This window comes from Mesoplodon densirostris, chromosome X, assembly GCF_025265405.1.
Source record: "Mesoplodon densirostris isolate mMesDen1 chromosome X, mMesDen1 primary haplotype, whole genome shotgun sequence".
In the NCBI taxonomy this organism is placed as follows: domain Eukaryota; kingdom Metazoa; phylum Chordata; class Mammalia; order Artiodactyla; family Ziphiidae; genus Mesoplodon; species Mesoplodon densirostris.
This window is the reverse complement of record NC_082681.1, coordinates 135314755-135330324: the sequence shown is the minus strand read 5'-3', so window position 1 is coordinate 135330324 and position 15570 is coordinate 135314755.

Below are 15570 nucleotides of genomic sequence, written 5' to 3'. Positions count from 1 at the left end.
ATACTGTTTCCAACATTTTGGATCCAAGATATAAGGTGAGAAATATCACCATAATAAATATCTATGGGAAAAAATTAGGTCATCTAAAGTGTTTTATACATATCACTCATTTAAAGGTGTATTTGATTTCCATTTACTCAATTCGATAAAAGAGAGTGTGAAGTATCATGAATATTAATTATTTTCTAGCTCTCATTAGGACTCCATGTAAAACAGCACTGAAATGTGTTTCATCTGAACTTATAAGGCTCTAGACAATTACGCTAAGAAAAATGAGATAAACCATTAGACAAATCCAAAGAGGATGGTAAATTATACTGACAAAATAACCTAGAACAGATCCCAACTGGTCCACTTCTAGTTTCACGTTATTTTTATTTGATTTCTCGTAACAATTTTTGTCAAACTCCAGTTATACTGTAAATAAATACACATTTTCTGGTGAGCTCAGAAAATGGATTTCTAATTGGATTCCTCAAGGACCATCAACTACTCTATAGGCCATATATATATATATATATATATCCAAGAATATAATATACATATATTCTCCCAAGTTCATTGTTTTCTTCAACTCAGCGATGCTCAGTGTTGTCTATCCTTGATAGTTGACATATTCCCTGATACTACATGTTAATGGTAACTTGAGAAATCCCTTTACTATATGAATCCCCAAGACTAATCTTAGGATGTAGGGAAGGTTTTTCTAACTCCCTTTGGACTATGGCAAGAAGGAAATGTGTATCTTTTGGGAAAGGGCATATTCTTCGTAGACTTCGAATGGTCAACATTTCTGGAATCTATGCCCTAACGATTTCTGATAAGCATTACTTATATATGTGGATATATCTATGTACCAGAAAAGACCTCCCATGCACAGAATAATCAGAGTTAAAATGTCCCACTTCTTTTTTAAAATAGACCTATAGGAACATTATGTGAAAGTTTGTGAATGCAAACTGAGTTTCCCATTTCCAGAGAAATTTCAGAAAGAGACTCCATGAAGGCTTTATGTATCATAGGAAGAATGAGTGAGACAGGTAGTTTGCAAGGAAGCAAATCCATGTTTACATTCCAGGAAAACAAAACAAAACAAAACCTTAAGAAAGGAGCAATGTGTAGGTTTCAATGTCTAAAAGACTAAGAAGCTTGTAAAGCAGCTTCATCTGCAGTGGCAGTTACCGCCTGTGGTGATTTTTGCCCCCAAGGGGACATTGGTGATGTTGCAGATGACCTCAGCTGTCATCTGGTGGGTGGACACTGGGATACTGCTTATCCCCCTGCAATGCACAGGGCAGCTCTCCACAAAAAAAGATTTATCCAGCCCCAAATGCCAATAGTGTTGAGGTGTACAGGATCCTCAACTGGTCATGGAGAGGTATGTACCAAAGACAAATAGCAGAAAATCCGTGGCTGCCATACTGTAAAGGAAATTTGAAATTGTAAATCACAGCCGCCATCACCTTGATCAATCACATGGCTGGCTTATAGATCACTGGCTTGGACTTTGCCACCAGACTAATATCATGGCAGCACTTTTCCCTAAATATGTATCAACTGTAGCGAATTAGTCATGCTGGGTTTCAGGGCATGATTCTGTAAAATGAGAAAGCTATTACCACTAATAGTGTACTAGGGTGTAATGGTGATTTAAGTTTAGTAAATACTAATAGACAAAGTGAAGTGAGGCAAAAATACTTTCCTCATAAATCAGTGTCTTTCGTAGAAAATGCATCCAGTAATTTTGTGCCAAAATTTTTTAAAGTTAGTTATACATACACATACATACATGCATAACATAAGTAAATACAACTTGTTTAAATGTTGATATAGAGAGATAGATAGAGAGATAAATACATAGATACATAGATAGCTAGCTGATAGATAACAGATATATAGATAATAGATGGATAAATAGATGGATAGACAGTGGATGGATAGATGCATAGATGATACATAATAGAATGATAGGTTGATTGACAGACAGATGAACGGATGATAGACAGATGATAGATAGAAGGATGGATGGATAGATTAATAGATATGGATAGATGAAAGATTTATAGATTTGATAGATGGTACATGGATATAATAGATTAATGATAGGTGGGTGGATAGACAAATAGATAGATAGGTAAGAAGAGATGATAGATATAGATACAATTTTGGCTCAGATGCCTGACTCCATAACTTTTATATATCAATATTCAATTACTGAAGAAAAGAAAGTAATTTAATGTTTCTTCCTCCAGACTCTTATTTTTGTATACTATTTTCTTTACATTTCAGTTGTTTTTATTTATATATTCATCTATTTAAATTGAAGAAGAGTTGGTTTACAATATGATATTAGTTTCAGGTGTACAACATAGTGATTCACTAGTTTTATAGATTATACTCCATTTAAACTTTTATAAAATATTGGCTATATTCCCTGTGCTGTTATTTTTATACACGTTCACAGACTATTGATGGAAGCTTCCTGGTAAGTTCCCAACAATTAAACTCAATTGCTGTCTGCAACCCAAAATGTATTCTAGTGAATTCTGAGTGTCTCAGTCTCCGAGAAGTCATTTCTGAATGTCACTTCATGTGACACAAGGGAAAATAAGTACATTTTAAAAATCATGTGTCAGAGAGGGAGAGAAACAATTAAGAAGGAATCTTAGTGATGTGCTTTTGGGCACTCTGACCTGATTTCTAATTGTAAACTTAGAAATCTGACAGCGCTTCCCCCTGGAGGTTTTTAAGAAAGTTGCAGAGCTGTGTGATTTTATCTGATTCTGGCTTCCCCCTGTCAAGTATTTCCAGCATCCACTGCTTTACGCGGTTTGCTTGAAAAACAACCCCCTTGATAATAGGCAGAGAGAGACTGAATGAGATGCTTGTATTCTGAATGTTTTCAAGGAAAACATATTAGTACATTCATCTTTTTGTAATGGGTGGAGATGTGGGTGTATATAATCCTCAAAGAAATTTTACTTGTGAAAGGTGGGTTTGTCTTGAATAAATGCCCTCCACTCTGAAATTTCTCAAGAGTGCAGGAAAGAGCAACAGTGAATAACCTGTGAGCTGTCACGGCAACACACCCGGTCAGAATCTGCCTTTAACAAGATCCCCACGGGGTCTCTAGACATGATCATTCAGAAGCACGGCTCTGAAAACATTCTGCACCCATTTTCTGTGTTAGACTTTGGCTTCGTGGTCCGAACAAATACTCAGGTGTACTAGTTGTTAAAATACTGAAGCACACCTGGGTTGGATGATGACTACCCTCACTCCGGGCACTGTCCCTTGATTTCCAGCTGTCTCTTACTGCTGTGGGCTGAATATCACAATCCTTCCCTCAGGGATGAACTGTCTATTCAGGAATTAGAAGAACTAATCAGGTGCCCAAGTCGGGATCTCCAGAAATCGCCAAAATACTAGGTCCAGATGATCTAGATAAGGTCCACAAACATTCAAAACAGGGAGAGAAAACGTGCCGAGGTTGAGAATTGGCTCAGGCCAAGGAAACTGCATACCTGGACTGGCTAAAGACAGAAGGCACGTCTGGAATTTAGATACACTGTATTGACGACTATAAGCCATAAATGCAAAATCTGGAAACCAGAGCAGCGACAGGATAAGTGAACAGCAGACAGTGAACCTTTCACAGCCCCGGAATGACGGGGAAGGTGTGGTTGACATGCAAGGCTTCCTTCTTCCACTGATAAGAGGACCATGGCTGTGATCTCCCTCGGAGACTTTCTAAAGGAGATCCTCTGTCTTGGTCACCTCCCCACGTGCCAGCAAACCTGGGGACCTGTGAGGGCGTCTCCCTGGCTATTGGGATTTCAACTCCTAGTACGCAGGTGAGGCATGGTTATATGAAGAAATGAATCCTCCTGTTAACCCGACTCCAGCAATGCCTACCTGAACTATTCATTTTGCTTGTTCACCTGTGTTTGTTTTTTGGTTTATCCGAAACAATAAACCAAAGATGAGAGTGGAGAGAAGTCTGTCCAGGTTGTGCAAGATGGTATGTTATACATTTGAGGAGACAGTGTGCAGGGGAATTTTATTTCCTCTGTCTTACGTGGTAAAAATGAAACTCCAGGTCTAAAGGATACAGATACACAGAGATATATTATATATAAATATACATAAAATTATGTTATATATATGCTTATTTTTATACATAGTATATGTAATATATAGTACATTATAACTATTATTAATATATATTATATATTTTATAAGGTACAATGTTATATAATATTTAGTAATATATGTTATACATAATAAATTTAATATAATTATAGATATGATAATCTGGACAGATTTTTTTAATCCAGACATTATATATATAAATCTAGGCAGATTTTTATATATAATATGTACTACATACAATATTATATATAATAATAAATAACATAATATATAATGTTATATACAATATATACATAATTATAGTACTATATAATAGTATTGTTTAATTATATATATAAAATATATAATAGTATATATAATTATAATTCTATCAAGCTTTTTTTTTCCAACCACTACAGTATGAAACTAGAAATCAATTACAGAAGGAAAAATGGGAAAAGGACAAACATGTGGAAACTAAACAATACGCTACTGAAAAAAATGTGTTAGTGAAGAAATCAGAGGAAATCAGAAAATACCTCGAGACAAATCAAAATGGAAACACAACTTTCCAAAATCTATCAGATACAGTAAGAGCACTTCTAAGAGGGAAGTTTAAATGACACAGGTCTTCCTCAAGAAATAAGAAAAATCTCAAACACCTAACCTAACACCTAAAGAATTAGAAAAAGAACAACAAACAAAGTCCAAAGTCAGCAGAAGGAAGGAAATGATAAAGATTAGAAAGGAAACAGAGACCAAAAAAAAAAAATTGAAAAGATCAATGAAACCAAGACCTGGTTTCTTGAAAAGATAAACAAAACTCATCAACTTTTAGCCAGGCTAACTAAGAAGAAAAGAGAGGGGACCCAAATAAACAAACTAAGAAATAAAAGTGGAGAAATAACAATCCCACAGAGATGCAACAATTCGTAAGAAAATACTGTGAACAGTTATATGCCAACAAATGGGACAACTTAGAAGAAATGAACAAATTTCTAGAAAAATACAATGCAATCTTCCAAGAGCACATCAGGAAGAAATAGCCAATCTGAACAGGCTGATCACCAGGAGTGAAGTCGAATTTGTCAAAAGCAAAAAGAAAATAAAACAAAACAAAAAACGAAAAAAAATCTCCCAGCAAACCAAAGTCCAGCAGTGGGTGGCTTCACAGGGGAATTCTGCCAAACATGCAAAGAAGAGCTAATACCCATCCTTCTCAAACTCTTCCCAAAACATGGAAGAGGATGGAACCCTCCCACATTCATTCTACAAGGCCAACATTACCCTGATACCAAAACCTGACAGAGACACTACAAAAGGAAGAAAATTACAGGTCAATAATTTTGATGAATAGAGATGCAAAAAATCCTCAACCAAATATTAGCAAACCAAATCCAGTGATACATAAAAAGGATCATAAAATTACACACTTCCACACCCCCATCTCTTCCCAACGTTTTCCCTACTCTCCTCCTTAGCACTTCAATGTACATAACGTATATTTGATTTATTTGAAGTACATTTCTTTAATATATTGACAATGCTACGAAACTACCACCTGTGTCTAGTTCAAGAATATTTTCATCCCCTCCAAAGAAGATGTTGTACCCTTTAATAGTAGCTATCCAGTCCATCCGCCCTCCAGCCCCTGGCAACCACAAATCTGCCTTCTGGTGGATTTTCTGACTGTGGACATTTTATAATTATTTATAAATTATTTCAAATAAATTTTTGATAGACATGATGCAAACTTATAAATTATTAAATTTATTATAAAGATAACATGATTATATGCTTCTAAATTTCATTTTTATTTCCATTTATCTTTAAATCTTTTTAAAGTCTTCTAAAACTGTTGCATGCGTTTTTTTTTTTTTTTTTAGTTAACATGATATCTTCATTGGAGGTACATCTATTATTTGGATAATTGTAGGTAAACAATTATTTGGCACTTTAAACTTCAAAATACGTTTCGATTTGATGTATATATATATATGCCATATATATATATCCACTTTATATATGTATATGCCTTTTCTGTGTATATTATATATAATATATAGTTATTTATATATTATATTAATGTTATATTTAATATAATATCAAATTATATTAATAGTATTTATCATATAACATGATTATAACATTTAATGATTGTGTAATAAATATAATATTTAACATTTGATAAGCACAATATTTAATATTTAATATAATAATATATAATGTAAGTCCTAAAAATAGATCTGCAGTCTTGATGATGGTGAGGAACATTTATTTTTATCAATAGTAAGCTTGCTCAAATGCATCAAATATGATATCTTAGGGGAGGTGATAAGAAGACGTGAAGCTCACATCAAACACAAGTCCCAACAAAGCCATGCTAGCTTACAGTTTAGCCAGGAAGACGGCTGAAGAGACCTGCATTGCCAGATCAGAACCCTTCAGTGGTGTGCTTTGCCTGGGTCTGGATTCAGTCCCTACCCCAGACGATGACTTGCTGAGAACAAGACTTGCACACATCTGGAGAGATGGCTTCATGAGATGGAGAGCGATCATGCAGACATGTTTGAGGGCAACTCTGGGAAGCTAAAGGGCAGCTTGGGTGGCTGGTGGGAAGAGCGGTAATTCTCCTGTCGGAGGCCATGCGTGTAGGAGTGGACGGGACAGGGTGAGGCGGCCTTGGTTCTGCTTCTGGAAGACGTTCCTGCCAACGCCAGCGAGGCAAGCTCACCCGCCTTGCCCTACCCTCACGACGTCATCTAAGCCTAATCCCCCCCCCCAAATACTACCCCATTAGGGGTCGAAGCTTCAACACATGAAATCTAGGGGGGAGCATACCCATTTAGTCCATAACAGGGCTGTATTATAAGCCATCTCAAAACAGAGTGGCTTTTCAAAGAAGGTACTTATTCCCACTCATTTTCTATGGATCTGCAGCCCTAGACTTTGGCTGGATTCCAAGATGCAGGTCATTTCCAAGATGGCTCCATGCACCTCTGTTGCTCTGGGAAACAGTGGAGTTCCCATGGCACATTCGTTCCTAACAACAGCAGAACGGAAAGAGAGAGAGTCCCAGGGCACACACACATTTCAAGGAAATGTCCTGGTGTCCCATTTACTAACATTCTACTGGCCGAAGCAAGTTGCATGGCCAAATTCAATATCAGAAAATGTGTCTCAACATCAGAAAAAGAGTAAATATTTGCTGGATAACATTTCTAAACTCTCATAATTCCTTAGAATCCAGCAAAAGTGAAGCTCTTAGATGTAGCTGGGTTTTTCTTTCACAGAAGAAGGAGATATATAATATATTAAATAGTATGTTATGTATTAAATGGTAAGTTATTTTATATGATAAATACTGTTCATATACATTGAATATTATATTAAGTATAATATTAATATACTTTGTAAATAACTATATTATATATAATATACACACAAAAGACACATATATAAAGTATATATGTATATGTAAAAGGCATATATATCTATACAGAAAAAATATATACAAACATGCACATACATATATATGTATATATATACATACATATACTTATGTATAATACACACTTTATATGCATGTTGCAAAATACATATCACAATATATGTTTCATAAATTCTTTCTTAAAATGTAAGACTTTAGATAAGTCTTTATCATCAAAAGCATTTTTTAAACACCATTTCTGGTGATTAAAAAATAAGCACATGGGGCTTCCCTGGTGGCACAGTAGTTAAGAATCCACCTCCCAATGCAGGGGACACAGATTCGAGCCTTGGTCCGGGAAGATCCCACATGCCGCGGAGCAATTAAGCCCGTGTGCCACAACTACTGAGCCTGTGCTCTAGAGCCTGCGAGCCACAACTACTGAACCCACCTGCCACAACTACTGAAGCCCGCATGCCTAGAACCTGTGCTCTGCAACAAGAGAAGCCACCGCAATAAGCCTGCGCACCACAACAAAGAGTAGCCCCTGCTCGCCGCAACTAGAGAAAGCCTGCATGCAGCAACGAAGACCCAATGCAGCCATAAATAAATAAATAAATAAATAAAATTTATTAAAAAAAAAAAAAAAGAGCACACGACTGTAGAAGCAGCTTCTTCAGCAGTTAAGGCTAACTGACACTTGTGATTCTGGCACATTTTGTCGGATTTCCTCTTATGTACCTCATGTAAAGACAGCACAGAGGGAAAAGGAAAGCCTTGTGAAGCCAAGATTTGCATGCACTGTGAATTTTTCAATATTATGTAGACAAATGATGAGGGAAAACGGTGTCTAGACTCAGATGCTCCATTCCGTACTTTGCCAGACTGGAAATTTGAAATCAGGAACAGAGAAGTCATCTTTAAAAGGAGTCCCGTGCGTGGGGCCTCCCTGGTGGCGCAAGTGGTTGAGAGTCCGCCTGCCGATGCAGGGGATACGGGTTCGTGCCCCGGTCTGGGAGGATCCCATATGCCGCGGAGCGGCTGGGCCCGTGAGCCATGGCCGCGGAGCCTGCGCGTCCGGAGCCTGTGCTCCGCAACGGGGGAGGCCACAACAGTGAGAGGCCCGCATACCGCAAAAAAAAAAAAAAAAAAAAAGGAGTCCCGTGCGAACAAATTGAACTAAATCACAAATGGAGTAGGGATAACTGCCTTTTTTTGAGAAACAAGGGTTAACGACGGTTAATACCTTTTAAGAGTGAATCCTCCAGAACATTTCCTAAATAAAATGTTGGTTTCAAATGACATCAAATCATAGCCCTGTTTTAAAAGCTAAGCCTGTGGTTGCTTTAGAGTAGCAGCATGTTTACTCCTATAAAACAGGCAACAACAAAAGCGAAACCTTTTCTAAAGGTTATAAAATCATTTCATTTGGAAGTGCAGTAGGAGACGCAGGGCGTTCAGATACCTCCTTAAATAGAAACAGCCCTTAACACGCTTGCCTTTGGCTGTCTGCGGGGAATACCCAGAAGACAGTAACCCAGCTAGCAATCCAAAACTGTATTCCTATTTGCCTTATACAAATATTGCCCAAAAGCCATTATACGTAATCATGCAAATTACAGACACTGGATGGAAGGAGTTCTTGAATGTTTGAACTTTCCACCAGTTCAGCAACTCTCTCCAAAAGCCCATAGAAAAAAAAGTGATATGTTTTTTTAATTCTGAATGCAGGATGTGTGTCTTAAATAAGTTCGGTTATCATAACCACTTAAAAATCCCTAACAATAGAGGTTGTTTGCAGGGCGTACATGTGAATTGAGAGACAGGGAGATGAAATGGTTGCAGTATCATTCAGAATATCATATTCAGTGGGGTCCTTTCTGAATTGCAAAGGACACGCATCTGTGGACGCTTAAGCCTCCTCAGAAATCATTATACATTCCATCCCTTAATGATCAATGTTTGCAGGAAAAAGTCCCTGTGGTTCAAAAATGTTCAGTATTCAAACCGGGTAGAGAGAAAATTGCAACGGTAAAATGTTAGAAATTTAGCAAAATGTTTAGAAGTTTTGCCAACTCATCACTATGAGAAAATGAATATTTGATAAGCCTATTTTGCAGGACTTAATTAACCATGGGTGCGTTTCATTATTCAGTTGTAAGAAAAGCACTCTGTTAATAGATAACTATTATCTATAGCATAGGTTAGTTGCAGTTGTGTCAGTTTTCAGCTATTACGAAGGTAAAAAAAATCGGACATCCCAACAAGGCACATTGCTCAGAAGTCGACTGATTATAACTGAAGGATTTCTAGAACACCGAATGTCTGACAGAGCTAATGGAAGCATTTCTGTAATCACAAAGCAACACTGAAATAGATATGCTTCATCATAGGTTACCAAACTGGACTAGGTCTTTAAAAAGTAATTGGAGGAAACCAGTGTAATGATGATCACCTAAATCTATATCTCTGAACTCGGCCTCCAAAAAAAATGTAGAGTCTAAAAACAATAGCCCAAATAAAAACCCCAAACAAAATTCACCAAAACCCATGCCTGCCTCTCAACCACGTGAGAGAAGGGTATAAACGTCAAACAACCTGTAAGAAGAAAAATGCAAAAAAAAAAAAAAACAAAACAAAAAAAACCCAGAAAACAATATCCCAAAGATCTATTTCTTAAGCTCCCATAATATCTCCAAAAATATATTTTGCGCAGAACTAGGGGTTCTAGACACAATGCAAGGAAACGACAACAGAGCTAACAAGCAAAGACTGGTCTCATGTCCTCCTAAACATAAGGAATCCACACCAACTGTGAAAACATTCATAAAGGCTCTAAAAGATCAGACTTCTGGTTACAGGGATGGAGGTGGAAGGTTTACACGGTTTAAGAGGGCAGTCTTGAAAAAGCATCAATTCTTGGGAAGAAGTCAGCTGAAAAAAGGAGTGAAGTGCTATCTTTTGAGCACGGGGGTAAAGGGAAATGAAAGAAAGAAAGGGACTTGTAGAACCTGGCCAAAAAAAAAAAAATACTGAAGAACACACAATCCTACCCTCAATTATTTCTCCCACCCCCAATTAAAAACCATAATTTGAAGGAACTCAACTTCCCTAGGCTCACAGAGAAGGGTCCAACTGAACGAGCAATCTTAGAAACCAATCTGTATCATTCAGGAAATTCCCAACAAAAAGCAGCCTTTTCTATATGTCTGCTAGCTAATCAAAATCACCTCCCCCCCCCGGGACTCCCTGGTGGCGCAAGTGGTTGAGAGTCCGCCTGCCGATGCAGGGGATGCGGGTTCGTGCCCCGGTCTGGGAGGATCCCATATGCCGCAGAGCAGCTGGGCCCGTGAGCCATAGCCGCTGAGCCTGCGCGTCCGGAGCCTGCGCGTCCGGAGCCTGTGCTCCGCAACGGGGGAGGCCACAACAGTGAGAGGCCCGCATACCGCAAAAAAAAAAAAAAAAAAAAAAATCACCTCCCCCCAAAAATATGGGGATCAGAATAAAACTTCTACATAACACTCCAAATTACCTTCAATAGCCATACTTCTGCTACCAAACAGGATGGAATTCCTAGGACTGGGTTTTCTCTCCTGTGCCCAAGCAGGACCCTTTGGGACCTTCCTGGGAAAGACACCCCTCCCCATGCCCTCCACCTGCCTCTTGTCTGTAGAAAACTGTAGCCTTCTCGGCCTTCCCCGAGTTTCAAAGAATGCATTTAATCTGAGAAGTGAGAAAACGCAGAGAGAAAGGAAAAGTCAAGCAAGACAAAATAGTAATAGTTTAATCATTAAACAAAGCCAAGGACCGTTAGTTCCTCCTCAAGGGCTGCAGATGATGATATTCTGAACCAAGCCCTTTGAGCTGTTTTGCAGAGACTGAAATCCCACCAGGTGAAAGAAGTTAACTAGCTACATGCTGACCACAAGCACGTAGACCCCAGACCAGCTGGAACCAGAAGGTTGATGATGTGGAGAGGACAGATGTGAATGATACGAAAAAAGAGACAAATAATCAGACTCAGAAAGGAAATATGTAATATCTGAAATGAAAGATGAAAAAAAAATACTGGATGGGATTAACAGCCAATTAAACACTGCAGAAGAAAAGACTTGTGAACTCGTAATACACATTAGTGAAACTTTTTAAAAATAAAAAATAGCATCAGTGGGTTATGGAACAATTTCCAGTGCCTAAATATACCCATGTTTGGAGTCTGAAAAGAAGGGGACAGTGAAAAGGAGAAAGAAAACATATACATTTGAAGAAATAAAGTCTATTTTTAAAAACTTGGCTAAACATGATACACTAGAGATACAAGAAACTCAATGATTCTGAAACAGAAAAAACATGAAAAGCATACCAAGGAACATTGTAATCCATTTGCTCAAGACCTGTGATAAAAATAAAATCTTAGTAGGAGCCACAGAAATGTATAATATACAAGGAAGAAAGATGTTTTCTATCACTGCAAAGCTAGAACACACTGGAGTAACAGCTTTTAAAGTGCTGAGGGAAACAAGTGTTTTGGCTACTAATAATGTAGGCTTTTGTTAACATGTAGGTATAGATTTGCTTCTACATGTGTGTGTGCACACGCACACACACACGTGCACAACAACGTATCAGTGGAAGCAAGTCTCTACCTTCGTTTTGTATCTGTGACGGTATCCTGAGAAACCTACATATCCCACACTGGGGAACTGGTTTGTTATGATAATGTTTTATACACAGAGAAATTTAAGTAACATTTTGGTGGGTATAAAGGAACATTTCAGTGGATACGTAGGGTATAAACTTGTACACAAGGTATTCCATGCAGTATTAGAGGAACGGGATCTGTTAGCAATTGCTCCAAAACAAATTCCCCCAAATTTAGTGACTTCATTCAACAACCATGGACATTTGTAGGCGTTTGGCTCATCCTGGCCAGACTGAGTGGATCTTGGTCAGATTCCCTCTTGCATGTGAGGCTGGCTGGTAGGCTGTCCGGCGGCCAGCGGGTCTAGCATGGCCTCAGCCGGGAGAGCTGAGCTCTGATCCAGGACGCGAGGCCGGGCGGCAGTGGCATTCAGGGGATGTGCGAAAGCACAAGAGGGCCTGTCCAAGTCAGCGTTAACGTCACGTGTCTGCAGATATCCCATTGCCCAATGCCAATCACGGACTCAGTTCCCCTTCAAAAGATGGAGAAACACTTGGAGGAGAAGAAACGGAAAACCATCAGCAACTCTCGGGGCTATTTATGCAATCGCTGTACCCTATCAGCCGGGGCGGATACCCAGAGAGCCTGGAATGACGTCCTTCCTGTAAGACGGTAGCAGTCGTTGCCTCTGGTGGTCTGCTTCTAAGCGAATTTCTCTCCTTTCTTCTCAGCTGAATTTGGATAACATATTTCCTTTAGCAATTAGGAATATATTTTGAGCGTACTGCCGGGGAGTCCACGGATGTTTTTCCTTCTGAGTTAGAGGTGCCCTATGTAATACCCCATACCAGCCATAAACTCAAAGGCTTGATGGTTGAACCTGGATCCAACGGTCCAGATACTTTAGAAAAGGGACGTAGATAAATTTAGAAGAGATCAAATCAGGATGTCAGACACTTAAAAAGGAAGTAGATACATTTAGAGGAGATCAAAGCAGTGTGTCTTTGCCCATGTTAAAGGCTGTTTGAAGAGCTAGCCTGTGTTGCTGAGCAGAAAACAGGAATCTGTTCCTCAAGGGGAATTTTCAGGATATTTTCAATGAGATGGGGCCTCTAATGACTACTGTTTAGGGTAGAAGCCACAATTAGCTTCACAGCAGGAGGTACAGTGGCTGCCAAAGAAATTCGACCACTTTTAGATGCCAGGAAACAGAAGTAGCAAAGGAATTAGATTAATACAATGTCATCCATGGCAAAAATCTAATTTTCAAATAAATCTCTAAATGGATGGTGTTCTCTTCTATTAAAAACATAGCACCTGCTTTGATGGGCTTCCCTGGTGGCGCAGTGGTTGAGAGTCCGCCTGCCGATGCAGGGGACGCAGGTTCGTGCCCCGGTCCGGGAGGATCCCACATGCCGCGGAGCGGCTGGGCCCGTGAGCCATGGCCGCTGAGCCTGAGCGTCCGGAGCCTGTGCTCCGCAACGGGAGAGGCCACAACAGTGAGAGGCCCACGTACCACAAAATAAATAAATAAATAAATAAAAACCAAAAAAAACATAGCACCTGCTTTGAGAATAGTTAACTTTGTATTGACTTCAAGTTGCATTATTTTAATCTATGTTTGATAAGAAAAATTTATTATTATAATGTTGCAATTCACTGATGAAACAGTATACAGTATTTTATGACATGGTGCAAGTTCTGTTCTTAGAAATTTGGGATTTTTCTGGAAAAATTATATGGATTATATGAAACCTATAATATGGATAATAATAATGCCCTTTAAAAGCATGAGCTCTGTAACTATATTTAAAACTATATAGGATTTTCTTTATGAGTTTCGGAGAAGCAGAGAACAGTGACTGCAAGTGTACAGAAATATGCATTTATTTAGGGATTCTGGGGCGGAAGATACCCCAGCAAATAAGGGGAAGTGTGACTTTGTTAAAATCTCACATTTTGCTTTCCTTTTAAAAAGCTGTACATGCACTTTTGAGTACTTTCAGGGAGATGCATACACCTTACGTTTTATGTTCTATTTTCGTCTATACAGGATCTTAGAGAATTCCATGAATAGAATTGGTGAATTGATATCAGTTTAAAATCTATCCTTATTTCCAGTGTGGTGGCCTTGAGAAACAGTTGACATGTAATTTCCATTCTCATCCATTTCCTGCACACCACTCAACACCCACGTGTCTTTAGGAAAAACTTGACATGCCATAAAAAAAAAAAAGAGAGGTTACCATTTACGGCAGTGGGATACAACTTATTTCATATCCAAAGTTAACAGAATTTAGAGACGAATTCCTAACTTGTAATAACAACATGCAGGGAGATTTGGAAATGGTGAAACAGGACCTTTTTTTTTTTTTTTTCGCTGTATGAGGGCCTCTCACTGTTGTGGCCTCCCCCGTTGCGGAGCACAGGCTCCGGACGCGCAGGCCCAGCGGCCATGGCTCACGGGCCCAGCCGCTCCGCGGCATATGGGATCCTCCCAGACCGGGGCACGAACCCGCATCCCCTGCATCGGCAGGAGGACTCTCAACCACTTGCGCCACCAGGGAGGCCCCAGGACCATTTTAATAAGGTGCTAAAAACATGCTATTCTGCAAACCGTTCATACCCCAGACATTACTAGGAGTTGGGGAGAATGGGAGAGACCAGGGCATTTCAAAGAGTGAATATTAGCATCATGAACTTCTTAGCTGTCTTCCAGGTTTTGGTAAGCAAGGTAACTTCTGTAGGCCAGGGGTCAGCCACCTCTCTTCTGTAGAGGTGAATATTTTCAGGCCACTTTCAGCTCTTCTGTCAAGCCTCTCAGCTCTGCCAGTGTAGCATGGAAGCAGCCTTAGAGAATCTGTGAACAAATGTCTGTGTTTTGATAAAACTTTATTTACACATATAAGTGGTGGACCAAATGGCGCTGTAGGGTGCCAATTTCTGCTACTCTAAGCCTCATCATTAAACATGTAAATCTTTCCTCAAAGGAATTTGGTAAGGATAGGCCATGAATGCTTTTCAATTAAGATGCACTCAGAAAAGTTATTCATTATGAATCCAGCTCACAGCACGGCAAGAACCCCAAAGAAGCCTCTGTTCTGATTTGGAACAACCAGTAAACTGAACATTGCTTCAGAAGACAAGGGCTGGAATACAGGCTCCCTCTTCTGACTTTTTCCCCCTAAAGGCAGAAGACTAGCTGTCTCCCTGGAGCTATGGGAAACCATGAGAACGACAAAACTTCATTTGGAACAAGTATTTATTCTCCGTGCCGACATCTAGTCCTGAAAAGAAGATGCTCGGAATAATGTGTTGATCGAGCCCAGCAGAGGGAGACCCCCAATTAGAGAGTTTGGGGAATATT